The sequence below is a fragment of the Bos taurus genome, chromosome 4, assembly GCF_002263795.3.
Source record: "Bos taurus isolate L1 Dominette 01449 registration number 42190680 breed Hereford chromosome 4, ARS-UCD2.0, whole genome shotgun sequence".
In the NCBI taxonomy this organism is placed as follows: Eukaryota; Metazoa; Chordata; class Mammalia; order Artiodactyla; family Bovidae; genus Bos; species Bos taurus.
Window position 1 is genome coordinate 59,379,876 of NC_037331.1, and position 17,378 is coordinate 59,397,253.

At 38.9% G+C, this 17,378-nt stretch overlaps 1 long non-coding RNA gene across 2 annotated transcripts in view; it reads right to left on the bottom strand.

Moving 5' to 3' along the window:
* The window catches only part of LOC112446332 (uncharacterized), a 133,335-nt gene that overhangs the window by 109,135 nt on the left and 6,822 nt on the right, over nt 1-17,378 (bottom strand). Inside the window, exon 2 of one of the 2 annotated variants that reach the window (XR_003034262.2) lies at nt 4,567-4,661. The exons of the other annotated variant lie outside the window; for it this stretch is intronic. This is a non-coding gene — a long non-coding RNA (uncharacterized lncRNA). The remainder of the gene's footprint in view (nt 1-4,566; nt 4,662-17,378) is intronic. 2 annotated transcript variants of the gene reach the window in all.

The window sequence follows — 17,378 nt, forward strand, 5'->3', positions numbered from 1 at the left end:
CAATCAGTCCATTATAAAGGAGATTAGCCCTGGGTGTTGTTTGGAAGGAATGATGCTAAAGCTGAAACTCCAGTACTTTGGCCACCTCATGCGAAGAGTTGACTCATTGGAAAAGACTCTGATGCTGGGAGGGACTGGGGGCAGGAGAAGGGGATGACAGAGGATGAGATGGCTGGATGGCATCACTGACTCAATGGTCATGAGTTTGAGCGAACTCTGGGAGTTGGTGATGGACAGGGAGGCCTGGCGTGCTGCAATTCACGGGGTCGCAAAGAGTCAAACACGACTGAGCAACTGAACTGAACTGAACTGAGCTGAAGGCTGTATATTGTCATCCTACTTATTTAACTTACATGCAGAGTATATCATGCAGAATGCCAGGCTGGATGAAGCACAAGCTGGAATTAAGATTGCCAGGAGAAATATCAATAACCTCAGATATGTAGATGACACCACCCTTATGGCAGAAAGTGAAGAAGAACTAAAGAGCCTCTTGATAAAAGTGGAAGAGGAGACTGAAAAAGGTGGCTTAAAACTCAACATTCAGTAAACTAAGATCATGGCATCCAGTCTCATCACTTCATGGGAAATAGAATGGGAAACAATGGAAACAGTGACAGACTTTATTTGGTGTGGGGGGTGGGGGGGGGACCTCCAAAATCACTGCAGATGGTAACTGCAGCCATGAAATTAAAAGACACTTGCTCCTTGGAAGAAAAGCTATGACCAACCTAGACAGCATATTAAACAGCAGAGACATTACTTCGCCAACAAAGGTTCGTCTAGTCAAAGCTATGGTTTTTCCAGTAGTCATGTATGGATGTGAGAGTTGGACTATAAAGAAAGTTGAGTGCTGAAAAATTGATGCTTTTGAACTGTGGTGTTGGAGAAGACTCTTGAAAGTCCCTTGGATTGCAAGGAGATCCAACCAGTCCATCCTAAAGGAAATGGGTACTGAATATTCATTGGAAGGACTGATAATGAAGCTGAAACTCCAATACTTTGGCCACCTGATGTGAAGAACTGACTCCCTGGAAAAGACCCTGATGCTAAGAAAGACTGAAGGCACGAGGAGAAGGGGACGACAGAGAATGAGATGGTTGGATGGCATCACCGACTCAATGGAGATGAGTTTGAGTAAACTCTGGGCGTTGGTGATGGACAGGGAAGCCTGGCGTGCTGTAGTCCATGGGGTCGCAAAGAGCCAGATACGACTGAGCGACTGAACTGAAACTGATGTTTGTTATTGCCTCTTTGTTTTTTTCTGTAATTTGATATCTGTATCTTAAACAGATCAGAGACTCCATAAAGGTGAAAGGAATTTATATTTTTTTAATTTATTTTTAATTGGACTATAATTGTTTTACAATATTGTGTTAGTTTCTGCTGTGTAAATCAGCGAAGGTGTCTTATTTTTTACATTCTGTTGTTCCCAAAGTAGTGCCTCATACATGACGGATATTTGTTAAATAGTGTACATTCTCTGATTTGATGTTAACAAGGAGTTGTTGCTCTTCAGTCACTAAGTTGTGTCCGCTTTCTGTGACCCCATGGACTGTAGCCTGCCAGGCTCCAGGGGGTTCTCCAGGCAGTATTCTACTGGAGTGGGTTGCCATTTCCTCCTCCAGAGGATCTTTCTGGACCAGGGATCAAACCTGTTTCTCTTGCATTGGCATGCAGAATCTTTACCACTAAGTCACCAGGCAAAGCCTTAACAAGGACTAGACGCTATCCATATAAGCAAGTACATTCTATATTAAGTTTCTGAAAGAAATTATGGAGAGTTGAAATCTTTACTCTTTACCATGCTCTTCTCTCATATGCCCAGCATCTTCATGTTTATTGCGATTACTCTCATAGGAAATGTCATGAGCTCTACACCCTTTCTGATCTACCTTCTATACAAGCTCATCTGACCACAGTCATTCTCTCATTGCAATCCTTTCTGCAAGATGAGAAATCACTAACCTAACTTACTGACTTATTTTTCCTCGACCAGATAAAAGGTGACATTTCCATCTAGAACTGCATTAAATCTATTTCAATGGCAAGAATTTAGGCAGCTAGAATATACTTTGAGACAAATAAGGCTTATGATTTTTTTTTAAATCTTACTACATGCTTCTAGTTCTTAATTATTTCTAGGATCTTGACTTGAAACCTATTAAAGTATAAAGGTATCTGGGGTAGAATTTTCCCACATTATAAATTCAGTACTTTACCATTTCTCTTTATATGACTTTGGACCAATTTTTAGGAATAGAATGCTTTTCCCTTAAACGATATACTAGGAAGAACATCCTATCCAAAGTTGTCCTATCCCATATATCTAGTTATGAATGAACCATCCACTTGCCCCAACTTTGAAAGTGAAAGTCGCTCAGTTGTGTCTGACTCTTTGTGACCCCATGTACTATACAGTCCATGGAATTCTCCAGGCCAGAGTACTGGAGTGGGTAGCCTTTCCCTTCTCCAGGGGATCTTCCCAACCCAGGGATCGAACCCAGGTCCCCTCATTGCAGGCGGATTCTTTACCAGCTGAGCCATAAGGGAAGCCCAAGAACACTGGAGTGGGTAGCCTATCGAACCAAGGTCTCCTGCATTGCAGGCAGATTCTTTACCAACTTAGCTATGCCCCAACTTTAAATCCTATAAATCTTAGTATCTAAAATATCTATACTTTTCATAAATAATGTTTGCCTTATCTTAAAGATGAATTTTGTATGTCTTTTTTTTTCAGTATAACTGTACATGGGTTATTAAAATGGCATGTGTAAATGATAATATGAATAAAATACTAATTTGTATTCTAATAATGGTCTCCCACTGATATAAAAATGCTGGGAAAGATAGGTTGACTTTATTTCTGAAGCAGTTTTAGCTCATTATAAGAACAGCAAAATCTTCTATCGTTTTTTTTTCCCTAAGATAATGGTACAGTTTCAAAGTTCATCATCCATTTGACATTCATCTAAAGGAAGGAATGCTATTGATGGCTGATAGTGGCTCGAGAATTAATAAACCTTGGATTAAGTGCCATTTCTCACTAATTAGTTTTCCTTTTCAGGTTCTAAACTTCTCACTAATTAATTTTTTATCATTTAGGGAGTAAACTCAACATTTAAAGAGTCAATAAGGCTATATCCATTTAAAATATCCACATTGATATGTGCTTTGGAAGCAGGTTTCAGTTTTATTAGTTGCTGGATTAAGTTATTAAATTGTGATTTTTCTCAAAGTCCTGAATAATGTGTGAATAACAAAACTACAAGGATTCAATCAGCTACTAAGTATGAAAACTGAAGTACTCTTAACTGGAAAAACCCTATATAAAAATAACTTACTAACATTATCCCAGATCTTTGAAGAGCTTACTAATTCAGTGTGCTATAATGGAGGGAAAGTAGGTTTTGAAGTTCAACACCCAAAGTTTTCTTAAGTTTCTACTTAGGGAAACTTAGATATTTACTTATTATCTAAATACCAAAAATTTCAATCATTTAATTCCAACCCACAGAAGAAAAAACTGGACAGTATACAAAGTTATAACATTTTGTGAGCCTTCAGAGAACAAAGCCTCCAGACAACTAAAGAACTGAATTCCAGAGTGAAAAACTCCCTCCCCTTAAAGAAGAATGGTAATCTTCTTTATTATTATTATTATTTATTCTCTGATTCCAGGACAGAGGTTAGCAATATTTACTGGTGAACAGGGTCACACTATTTAAATGAATGAAAAAATGAAGTGCCTATAAATGTGGCCATTTCTTCATTCTCATACATGCTTTTTTCCATGTTTTATCTTTCCCTATAGAAGCACAGTATGCCCTCAAATCTGGATTAGGAGGCAAGGAAAAGGTTCAGGTCATAAGTATTCTGTTGGAATTTTAGGCACAATTCCAGCCCAAATAAAGTGTTTCTTTGCGTCTATGTTCCTTATGTGTATATCTTTCTTAGGACAACAGGGAGGGTCAGCTCTAATTTAGGGCAGAATGTGATTATTGCTGAGTATGTGCATGCTCAGTCACTCAATCATGTCCGACTCTTTGCGACCCCTGGATTGTAGCCCACCAGGCTCCTCTGTCCATGGGATTTTTCAGGCAAGAATACTGGAATGGGTTAACATTTCCTTCTCGAGTGGATCATACCAACCCAGGGATTGAACCTGTGTCTCCTGTGTCTCCTGCATGAGCAGGAGGATTCTTTACCACTGAGATCCACCTGGGAAGCCCTCTATTCCTGAGTACTTTTGGCATAATAATATAACCACTTTTATACAATCAAAACCTTACTAATATTTCTAAGAAGTATTATAATAAAATAAAGATAAAGAGCTTTTACTGCTGATATAGCATATTTGTTACCAGGTTTCCCAGGTGGCTTAGTGGTAAAACATCTGCCTGCCAATGCAGGAGACACCAGATGTGGGTTCAGTTCCTAAGTTGGAAAGATACTCTGGAGGAGGAAATGGCAAACTACTCCAGCTTTATAACAGACAACTGTATAGTGCTTTATACTTTAAGAACTTTTAACATCCCTTAGAATTGCACAGCCTTGAGGAATTACCTGGCAGTTCAGTGTTTAGGACTTGGTGCTTTCACTGTGTAGCCTTCACTGAAAGTTGGTACTTTCACTGTGGGGGCCTGAGTTCAAACCCTAGTCTGGGGAGTGGACAAAAAAAAAAAAAAAAATTTATTTTTTAAGATGCACAGCCTTGCAAAGTGAAGCTTCTTATTCTTCTAGCTCTACACAGCTCTCTTTACATTTTGAGGTTCCCACATTAGGTGCATCTCCCAGCATAAAAACTATCTTGCTATGAAGCACATTGTTTTCAAACATAGGTCTCCACTGCATGTCTTCACTCAACCAGAGAAAACCATACTGGTCATTTTAAAATATGCAGTGTCTGTTTTCCCACCATCCCCAGACCCAACTAAGGATCTTTTCACTGCAGTACACAGAAAGCCATATCCAACACACATTCCAAAATGCTGGAATAGATACAACAAAAGGAATTTGCTCCAAGGGTTAACTCCAAGTTCAGCTAGACAGATTATTGCCATAGTTTTAAGTCAGACCTGGCTGAAAAACCAGAGAGCAGAGAAATAAGGAATGCAGAGTTACCTCTGCATGGCTGGACAAAGCTCTTTGGCCAAAAAAAAGAAAAGGAATATATAATGAAATGTTATCAGGATTTTTCTGACAGTATAGCTTGGATCAGTTTATCACTTCAACTGTATTAGGCAAAAAGGAGAAAATGTAAGACAGATCTATGTATATATTTTATCACCGTGCAATGCCCCTATCCTCTGGCAAATATTTTACAAATAATCTCTGAAATTTAACTAATTAAATTATCATCCCTCTATTCTGGGGTAGATTGAAGAGAGAGGGTAAATGCAAGAAACCTACAGATTTTCCACACCAACACTATATACTTAGTAAATAATTTATAAGGAACAGCAACCACAAATCTTCAGAAAACAGTGTATTTTCTTTTATGTCCTTTCTACCATTGTAATGACCTCCAGGTCTCCCAGTCTCTTCCTAAAAGTTCTTCCTTATTAATTATCACATTCCTCCTTATTACTAGTCATTTGTATTTAGGTTTTTTCCCTTCCCCAAAGACGGCAAATTATTTGACAAAGGTACTGTGCCTTATTTCTCTTTGTGTCCACTTCTGTATACTCCACACAGTAGTAGTTCTATCAGTATCGATCAGTGCCATTGACCTCCCTGCTGCTCTTCTCAAACAGGTAACCAAGCCAGGAGAGAACTCAGAAGTTCTGTTTTGCTTCACACTCTGACTCAGTTATATTATTGACTCTGAGGTGGAAGCTAAGCTTTAGCCAAGCTTTTATTACTTCTGAGCAAGTCACTTCATTAAGACTCTATTTGCACTTTCCACATTTTCACTAGAGAATAATGGTCAGCTTCAAATCTACCAGACTGGATGACAGAAATTTCATTTGGCATCATTTATTATATCCAAACATTATTATACAGTGTCATTAATTCTGTCATTCAGCTGTGAGAGATCTAATCTTACAAAATGACTTGGAAGAAAAAGATGAAATACAATTGACAGCCCTCTCCCTTTGCGTGGATAATCCCTTCAGTTGATAATCTAAAATAATCCATCATCACCACTCAGATCACTCTCCATGCCAAAAAATAGCAAGGAGCTGGTACTTTCCTTTCTCCACTGTGTAGCTAGAGAGAGAGGAAGACAAGCTTTATAGCTGATTTTTAAATTAATTTATTTATCTATTTATTTTTGGTAGTGCTGGGTATTCATTGCTGCATGTGGGCTTTCTCTAGCAGCGTGAGTGGGGGCTACTCCTTGTTAAGGTACATAGGCTTCTCACTGTGGTGGCTTCTCTGGTCACCAACCACAGGCTCTAGGCTTGCGGGCTTCAGGAGCTGTGGCACAGTTGTTGTGATGCAACTAAGCTACAGGTGTATCCCACAGCATGTGGAATCATCCCAGACCAGGGATCGAACCCACTGCATTGGCAAGAGGACTCTTAACCACTGGACCACCAGGGAAGTCCTACAGCTGATTTTAAAGCCACTATCTTTTATAAATAGTGTGTAATGTGAAAATAAATGATTTTTCACATTGAATAATTAATATTTGCAATATTCTAATATTTTAAAAGTTTGGGCCAAACCAGTCCTCACAACTGAAACAGTGAACTATGCAAGGTTTCTCCTGCCTTTCTTTCCAAGAGAGAATAGCTTAGTTTTGACATCCACTTGAAATAAACTCCACTGTCCTAGAATAGTAGAACAATGTGTTTGCAAATTCGTGGGGAAATACCTGCTCAGTACAGCAATGCTCTGCCACTGAGTTAAAGATCCCCATCAATTACTCAGAGTCATCCAAGACCATGACATGCTTCTGAATTGAGCCATTCTCTGGCCCACTAATCCAGGACTTTCCTGTGTTACTAACCACTGATTCTCTAACAGTTTTGATTATTTATTCCTCAGCCACTGTTGGTAGCTACTAATCTATAATCTCCATAAATCTTACAGAAACATCCTAGAAAGGTTTTTTTTTGTTTTTTTTTTTTTAATCTTTGCTACCACCAAATTTCAACTACAGCCTGTATCTGCTGTGTTCTAGAACAAACTTAGCTCCATGCAGCCCACATCCTGGTCTTATCCAAGGCTGGGTTAAAAACTGACCCACACCCTGAGTGTGTTTCAAAATAACCAAACTTATCCCAACATATGTTTTCAGTTCTCTGTACAGTAAGCCAAATCAGAGACAATACTTTGCCAGCAAAGGTCTGTCTGGTCAAAGCTATGGTTTTTCCAGTAGTCATGTATGGATGTGAGAGTTGAACTATAAAGAAAGCTGAACGCCGAAGAATTGATGCTTTTGAACTGTGGTGTTGGAGAAGGCTCTTGAGAGTCCCTTGGACTGAAAGGAGATCAAACCTGTCAATCCTAAAGGAAATCAGTCCTGAATATTCATTGGAAGGACTGATGCTGAGGCTGAAACTCCAATACTTTGGGCACCTGATGTGAAGAACTGACTCATTCGAAAAGACCCTGATGCTGGGAAAGATTGAAGGCAAGAGGAGAAGGGGACGACAGAGTTTGAGATGGTTGGATGGCATCACTGACTCGATGGACGTGAGTTTGAGCAGGCTTCGGGAATTGGTGATGGACAGGGAAGCCTGGCACGCTGCAGTCCATGGGGTCGAAAAGAGTCAGACATGACTGAGTGACTGAATTGAACAGTACAGTAAGCCGGTGTTAAAATAAAGGATTCAAATTGGTACATTTATTATTTAAAAGAGGAAGAAACATGCCACCAAGGAATAAAATCATATTTAAAGCAACTCTGCTTTTCCCATAAAAATTATGTATACATTAATATTTTACTCTTTTTCATTCAAGTTAATAATCAGAAATCTTTGGCAGTCTGCATTTCCCAATATAATGGTACCCCATGTCCCACCACATCATTCACATATTCTTTGGGGTGGGAAGGGGTGTACCACTACACAGTTTGCAGGATCTTAGTTCCCAAATCAGGGATTGAACCCAGGGCTATGGTTGTGAAGACACAGAGTCCTAACCACTGGACCACCAAGGAAGTCCCAAATTATTTGCTTTATTTAATTTTATTTTATGAAATTGGATTCTGGTTCTTGTGGAAACATATAATTAAATCTCTTGTGCTGCTCAAGAGAGGTTAATTGTTTTAAATAAAAATCGTTACAACATTTTGCAATGACAACATGAAAACAAAAGTTTCTTTTGACAGACCACAACTTTTGGTAGAAATTGTAAAGAAATCAATCAACAGAAAAGGGATGGTGACCTAACTCTTTGTATTTAAGAAATCTTTCTCTTTTTTTTGCTAGAATTAATTAATTTTAGCTAAGAGCGCTAAGAATTCATTTACCAAACTAAACTCCCACACTTCTTTAAAATTATAATTTAAATTCTTCAGTAAACATGCATGTATAATCCATTCTTCATATTTTTTGCCAAATGATATGACCTTCCATTTAATAAGCATTACTGACAAACAGCTTAGTTTTTTTAAACATGAAATATTGTTTGAAGATTAAAAGGTCTGTCTCTGAAGGGATCATAAGCACTTGAAAGTAGACATCTGAAAAGTAGTAACTATTCCTTAAGTTTCAAAGTATCACTACCATACCACCTGCTGCTGCTGCTACTGCTGCTAAGTCACTTCAGTCGTGTCCAACTCTGTGCAACCCCATAGACAGTAGCCTACCAGGCTCCCCCGTCCCTGGGATTCTCCAGGCAAGAACACTGGAGTGGGTTGCCATTTCCTTTCCAATGCATGAAAGTGAAAAGTGAAAGGGAAGTCGCTCAGTCATGTCTGACTCTAAGCGACCCCATGGACTGCAGCCCACCAGGCTCCTCCGCCCATGGGATTTTCCACCTACTCCATCTTAAATGTCAAGTTCACATGGGTTAAATGCTAGAAGTCCATAAGGTTGTAAGATAAAGGTCTTGAATGCATAAATATGCTAATAGCTACTAAAGAACAATCTTTATATTTTTAATAGCTTAAGACAAAAAATATTTCAAAAGAAAACTATGTCCATCTTTCTTTTATTGATATGGAATAATTACTTAGTAAATCTCTTTTTTTACTCTATGCTTATGATTGAAACAGGTCCGGTAGAAAGAAAAACTGGCATTATTCTTATTGAGTCTCTCTTATGTTGCAAAGAGAATCCTCAGATTTGAAGTTGAAAATATGGTGTCCCTGTTAATAGAATGCTCACACTGTACCTGGCACGGTACCAGGGAAGGCAGAGGTAGGTTTCTCCTCCAGAGACTTACTATCTAAGAAATGCAGACAAAGCTATTTGCATATAACAAGAAAGCCCATTCTTCAGTTAAATGTCAGTTTCAGAAGTACTGGCTTTCAGGCATCTCTTAGGTTTCCACCCTCCCTTTTTCCTCCTGCACTTTTTTCCTCCCCTTCCTTGAGTTTCAGTGCACACAGGATTTTCACAGAAAAGGTAAATGAAAAACTTGCATTCTGATGACAAAAGAGGAAAGAAATGGACAGTTACAAGTACACCGGAATGTTTCGGGATCTAGAGAACATAACAGAGAAAAATCTCACCAGGACATAAGAGACTTAGAAAGGAATGCGAGTGAGAAATGGAACCAATTTCTACAGCTGTTATTGAGTTCTGGACATGAAGATGAAATAAATGTTCTGTCTTTTGTGGTTTACTTTGACACCAGTGAGATTGTAGAGTAAGAAGCAGCTATTGAAAACACCCCTTTGCCTCTATCCCACTTTAAGTTACATTAAAATCCTGCAGATGTTGACTGAAACAGGTAGAGAAAAACATCAAGGTCAACTAGACATCCCATATAAAATATTATAATTTAGGTGCCCAGAAAACTTAGGGTCGAAAGATTGCAATTACTTTACTTGTACTAGACTAATCACGAAAGCATAGTCTGAATAGACTCCACTTTACTTTTGTTTTCATTAATTTCCTAGTGGGATAACTTTGTACCTTTCTTTGTGTGTGTGTGGTGGAGCGGGGGGAATACCTTTGAATGTGTGTACTGAAGCAAATGTTGATAATTTTTTCAGGGAACTTAGCTCAATGTGATGTGGGAGACTCAATGGAAGGGGAGTTTGGGGAAGAATGGATACATGTATGAGTATGGCTGAGACCCTTTGTTCACTGTTCACCATTGTTTTTGGTTGTTTTTTTTTAAAACACTTGCTGCCCTAAGCTGCTTAATTTTTAAGATTTAGTTATTTATGGCTGCACTGGGTCTTCATTGTGGCATGCTGGCTTTCTCTAGTTGCAGTGCATGGGCTTCTCATTGTGGTGGCTTCTCTCGCTGTGGAGCATGGACTGCAGAGCATGGTCACAGTGGTTGTGACATATGGGCTTATTTGCCCCGAGGCATGTGGAATCTTCCCTGACCAGGGATTGAACGCATATCCCTTGCATTGACAGGCAGATTCTTAGGCACTAGACCACCAGGACAGTCCTTATTACAGCACTGTTAATCAGCGATACTCCAATACAAAACAAAAAGTTTAAAAGAATGTTGATCATCTTTTAATGATATGGCGCACAAAAGGAGAGCTAGAATAGTCAGAAAATACTGAATTCTTCATGCATTATCCTAATAATATCTCACAAATCTTCAGGTAGGAATTAATATTACCCCTTTTTTGCAAAAGAGGAAACGGGAGCTTAACTGGATATTCAATAACATGTCCAAGGTCACATAATTAGTGAGTGGGAGGTCAGAAATTGAACCCTCTCATCTACCTCCAGAGCCGGCATCATGACTCCCTACTTACAGTAATGCATGAGCTCATCCTAAGGATGAGTCAGAGACGATTAGATGGACTTGGGAAGGTGGGTTAGCAAAGTCTTTCACAAAGTGTAGTACACACATCACTGGTGGTGTTCAAGATGAATTTTTGGTGATATGTAGACAGACTTTTTAAAAATGTAATAGTAGTATATTTGTTAGGATATGTTCAGAACTAATATGATCAACTTATTAAACCCAATATTTCATGAATTTTTTGTTGTTTAGAATAAGGCTAAAGTTTTTTAAGTGAACTGTTTAAAATGTGTGCAAATAAAAAAGTCATAGGAAAGTAACAGTACAGATGGAACTCTTAATTCGGGAAAAGGCACAAAGAAAAGAAATCAAATTTGGGAACCATGGAATTAAAGCACTGCATGATGGTAAAAAATCACTAGTAAAATGTCATGGAGACTTGAAAGCAGACAATAAGTATACAGAAGAGCAAATATGTCATTATGACTAGATTATGGGGTGGCTAGATAGAAATTAACCTGAGAGGTTAGCATGTTAAGAAGCTTAGAATTTAAAACAAAAGAAATTGGAGAGTCATCAATAGATTTGACAGTCAGATTTACAGGTAAGAAAAAACACTCTAGAGAAAAGTCCTGGAGACAGAGGCCATGACATCACACTCATTTTGATGGCTACTACCAGGCAATGGCACCCCACTCCAGTACTCTTGCCTGGAAAATCCCATGGACGGAGGAGCCTGGTAGGCTGCAGTCCATGGGGTCGCTAAGAGTCGGGCACGACTGAGCGACTTCACTTTCACTTTTCACTTTCATGCATTGGAGAAGGAAATGGCAACCCACTCCAGTGTTCTTGCCTGGAGAATCCCAGGGATGGGGGAGCCTGGTGGGCTGCCGTCTATGGGGTCGCACAGAGTCGGACATGACTGAAGTGACTTAGCAGCAGCAACCAGAAATCCAGAAAATGACAATGATTAGCAAGCATGTATAGAAATTGTAACCCTTGTGCACTATTGATGAGAATGTAAAACCCATGCAGCTACTATGGAAAACACTAGGGTGATTTTTCAAAACTTTACAAAGAGAATTACCATATAATCCAGTAATTCTACTTTAGGGTATATACCCAAAAGAATAGGATAGGTACTCAATGAGATATTTGTAAAGTCATGTTCATGCCAGCATTACTTGCAGTAACTTAAAGATGGAAGCAATTCAAGTTTCTATCAACAGATGAGTAGGTAAACAAGATGTGATATATATATAACTCAGTCTTAAAAAGGAAGGAACTTCTGAAACATGCTACAGAATGGATAAACCTTGAGAACAATACGCTAAGTGAAATACCTCAGACACAAAAGACTAATACTGTCTGATTCCACTTAAATCTAGTACTTAGAGTAGTCAATTCACAGAGACAGAAAGTAGAACAATGGTCACCAGGGCTGGGAAAGGAGGGAATGAGGGAAATTATTGTCTAGTTGATACAGTTGCAAGATAAAAAGTGTTCTGTGGATGGATGGGAGTGATGGGAGGACAACAGTGTGAATATATTTGGAATCCATTGAACTGCACATTTAAAAATGGCTAAGATGTTAAATCTTAATGTATTTTAACAATTATTTACTTCAAAAATGAAAAAAAGGAAACCATTATAATAGTCCACACACAAAAGCATTGAATCTTTAGCTAAAACTTTAACTAAAGAAGCAACAACTGATGGAGTCACTGATTCCTAGTCATGGAAATGGCTGGATAACCAGCAGGGCATAACTAACTCATCTGTTCAACAGGTTGGGTCACTTCAGATGTTTTCAGCAAGTGATTTATTCATGGAACTTTTGGATTTATTTAAATAAAAAATCATTGAACACTTAGTGCATATGAAGCTGTGTAAGTCCTGGGGATAAAGTGGTGAAAAAAAAAAGATATTATCCATCTCATTTTCTAGAATGGATAGTAATGGATCTTTCCACCACTGGCAGGTGTGAGCCCTTTAATTATTCTTATCTTGTGAGTCCAGATAGCACCTTCCATCCACAGCCCGTTTGCTTAGTCAATGTTTGCCAGACTTGAGGCATGCCAACTTTTCATTTTGAAAGTTCTTTTTAATTACCATTGATTCAGAAAAAGAAAATCTAACATGAAAACAATAGTCTAACACTAGATATAATCCTAAAATGAAGATCAATCTAATAAACACATTTAATTATAACTCACTACTTGCACCTTATTTTTTCTTTTTTGTCATGAAACAGTAACAGTATCTTCAAGGGTATTTACTGTCCTGTGGACATTTCTGAGTCAACCATTAGAAACCACTGGACTAGGATACTTGCCAATTCCCCAAGTCTGATTCAAGTTATCTCTGCCTTCTTCAAATTAATTAATGGCTTCAAGGGATCCTACTTTGGCTGTCTTTGAACATTAAGACCTATAAATAAGAGATACACATAATAATACCTATAAATACCCAAAGATTTCTGCCAAGCCCCTAACAGTTCTTCCTGCCATTAAATGATAAAATTCAATTCAAACTCATTGACAAACTCTAATTGAATACCTCCATGTAACAGATAACAGATGAAGTACTGAAGGCGAAAAGTTCTTCACCATAGAATGGACATCTCCTCTACTAAGAGTGAAAGGGGGCCCTCTTAATACTTATATCAGCAAAATTGACCCAAAATTTAAGAGATTATACTTACCCTACTTAGTTGAGTTCAGTTCAGTCTCTCAGTCGTGTCCAACTCTTTGAGACCACATGGACTGCAGCATGCCAGGGTTCCCGGTCCATCACCAACTCCTGGAGTTTACTCAAACTCATCTCCTTTGAGTCCGTGATGTCATCCAACCATCTCATCCTCGGTTATCTCTTTATCCTCCCATCTTCAATCTTTCCCAGCATCAGGGTCTTTTCCAATGAGTCAGTTCTTAGCATCAGGTGATCAAAGTACTGGAGTTTCAGCTTCGGCATCAGTCCTTCCAATGAATATTCAGGACTGATTTCCCTTAGGATGGACTGGTTGGATCTCCTTGCAGTCCAAGCGACTCTCAAGAGTCTTCTCCAACGCCACAGTTCAAAAGCATCAACTTTTCAGCACTCAACTTTCTTTATAGTCCAACTCTCACAACCATACATGACTACTGGAAAAACCATAGCTTTGACCAGATGGACCTTTGTTGGCAAAGTAATGTCTCTGCTCTTTAATATGCAGTGTAGGTTGGTCATAACTTTTCTTCCAAGGAGCAAGTGTCTTAATTTCATGGCTGCAGTTACCATCTGCAGTGATTTTGGAGCCCAAGAAAATAAAGTCTGTCACTGTTTCCATTGTTTCCCCATCTATTTCCCATGAAGTGATGGGACCAGATGCCATGATCTTAGTTTTCTGAACGTTAAGATTTAAGCCAACTTTTTCACTCTCCTCTTTCACTTTCATCAAGAGGATCTTTGGTTTTTCTTCACTTTCTGCCATAAGTGTGGTGTCATCTGCATATCTGAGGCTATTGATATTTCTCCTAGAAATCTTGATTCCAGCTGGTGCTTCATCCAGCGTGGCATTTCTCATGATGTACTCTGCATATAAGTTAAATAAGCAGGGTGACAATACACAGCCTTGACGTACTCCTTTTCCGATTTGGAACCAGTCTGTTGTTCCATGTCCAGTTCTAACTGTTGCTTCTTGATCCGCATACAGATTGCTCAGGAGGCAGGTCAGGTGGTCTGGTATTCCCATCTCTTTCAGAATTTTCCACAGTTTGTTGTGATCCACACAGTCAAAGGCCTTGGCGTAGTCAATAAAGCAGAAGTAGATATTTTTCTGGAACTCTCTTGTTTCTTCAATGATCCAACAGATGTTGGCAATTTGATCTCTGGTTCCTCTGCCTTTTCTAAATCCAGCTTGAACATCGTTCACGGTTCATGTACTGTTGAAGCCTGGCTTGGAGAATTTTGAACATTACTTCGATAGTGTGTGAGGTGAGTGAAATTGTGCAGTTGTTTGAGCATTCTTTGGCATTGCCTTTCTTTGGGATTGGAATGAAAACTGACCTTTTCCAGTCCTGTGGCCACTGCTGAGTTTTCCAAATTTGCTGGCATATTGAGTGCAGCACTTTCACAGCATCATCTTTTAGGATTTGAAATAGCTCAACTGGAATTCTATCACCCCCACTAGCTTTTTTCATAGTGATGCTTCCCTAAGTCCCACTTGACTTCACATTCCAGGATATCTGGTTCTAGGTGAGTGATCACACCATTATGGTTATCTGGGTCATGAAGATCTTTTTTGTATAGTTCTTCTGTGTATTCTTGCCACCTCTTTTAACATCTTCTGCTTCTGTTAGGTCCTTACCTTTTCTGTCCTTTATTGTGCCCATCTTTGCATGAAATGTTCCCTTGGTACCTCTAATTTTCTTGACAACATCTCTAGTCTTTCCCATTCTATTGTTTTCCTCTATTCCTTTGCACTGATCACTGAGGAAGGCTTTCTTTCTTTTTTTTTTAATCAATTATTTTATTTGGAGGCTGTTTACTTGACAATATTGTAGTGGTTTTTACCATACATTGACATGGAGGAAGGTTTTCTTATCTCTCCTTGATATTCTTTGGAACTCTCCATTCAAATGGGTATATCTTTCCTTTTCTCCTTTGCCTTTCACTTTTCTTTTCACAGCGACTTGTAAGGCCTCCTCAGACAACCATTTTGCCTTTTTGCATTTCTTTTTCTTGGGGATGGTCTTGATTACTGCCTCCTGTACAATGACACGAACCTCCTTCCATAGTTCTTCAGGCACTCTATCATATCTAATCCTTTTAATCTACTTGTCACTTCTACTGTATAATCATAAAGGATTTGATTTAGTTCATACCTGAATGGTCTAGAGGCTTTCCTTATTTTTTTCAATTTAAGTCTGAATTTTGCAATAAGGAATTCATGTTCTGAGTCACAGTCAGCTCCTGGTCTTGTTTTTACTGACTGTATAGAGCTTCTCCATCTTTGGCTGCAAAGAATATAATCAATCTGATTTTGGTATTGACCATCTGGTGATGTTCATGTGAAGAGTCTTCTCTTGTGTTCTTGGAAGAGGGTATTTGCCATGATCAGTGTGTTATCTTGGCACACACTCTAATAGCCTTTGCCCTGCTTCATTCTGTACTCCAAGGCCAGGTTTGCCTGTTACTCCATGTATTTCTTGACTTCCTACTTTTGCATTCCATTCCCTATGATGAAAAGAACATCTTTTTTGGGTGTTAGTTCTAGAAGGTATTGTAAGTCTTCATAGAACTGTTCAACTTCAGCTTCTCAGCATTACTGGTCGGGGCATAGACTTGGATTACTGTGATATTGAATGGTTTGCCTTGGAAATGAACAGAGATCATTCTGTCATTTTTGACATTGCATCCAAGTATTACATTTCAGACTCTTTTGTTGACTATAATGGCTACTCCATTTCTTCTAGGGGATTCTTGCCCACAGTAATTGATATAATGATCATCTGAGTTAAATTCACCCATTCCAGTGTACTTTAGTTCGCTGATTCCTAAAATGTTGAAGTTCATTCTTGCCATCTCCTGTTTGACTACTTCCAATTTGCCTTGATTCATGGACCTAACGTTCCAGGTTCATATGCAATATTGCTCTTACAGCATCGGACTTAACTTCTATCACCTGTCACATCTACAACTGGGTGTTGTTTTTGCTTTGGCTCCATCTTTTCATTCTTTCTGGAGTTATTTCTCCACTGATCTCTGGTAGCATCTCCAGTACCCTACTTAAGGAGGTCACAAATTGATAAGTAGCATAATCAAATTACTGGGGCTGCCCAGTCAGTGCTAGTGGTAAAGAACTCTCCTGCCAATGCAGGAGACGCAAGAGACATGGGTTTGATCCCTGGGTCAGGAAGATCCCCTGGAGGAGGGCATGGCAAACTACTCCAGTAATCTTGCCTGAAGAATCCCATGGACAGAGGAGCCTGGAGGGCTACAGTCCATAGGATCACAAAGAGTTGGACATGACTGAAGTGACTTAGCAGGCACGCATGATCAAATTTATATGAAAACTCAAATGAAAAAGCACTTAATTGGTGGGTATGGAGAGACTTAAGGATGGTGATTGGGGATACTTCCAAAGAAACTAAGGCTTTAATTAAATCTCAAAGAACTACCAGTATTTCAACCCAAGGAAGAAAATGAGAAGTACACTTTGAGCAGAGGAACAGCAGAGAGCTCATCAAAATACTGGCTGCAACTCTAATATTACCATTTACAGTGGAAAATATTAAGGGTTTCTAAAATGCATTTGTCATACTCTTTACCTGTGTGGAGCTTATAATTTTTTTAATGTTAAAACAATTTTTTTAAAGACAAAATAATGGACATCTTTTCCCTGACTGTATGATACACACATAAGATTCAGATATTAAAAAGGGGGGAGGGGAGGGGAACAGAGACAGATAATGAGAAAGAGAGAAAGCAATAAAGAGAGAGAAGGGGGATAAAAGGAAGGAGAGGGTGAAGGAAGGAAAAGAGAAAGAAAGAAAATTTAC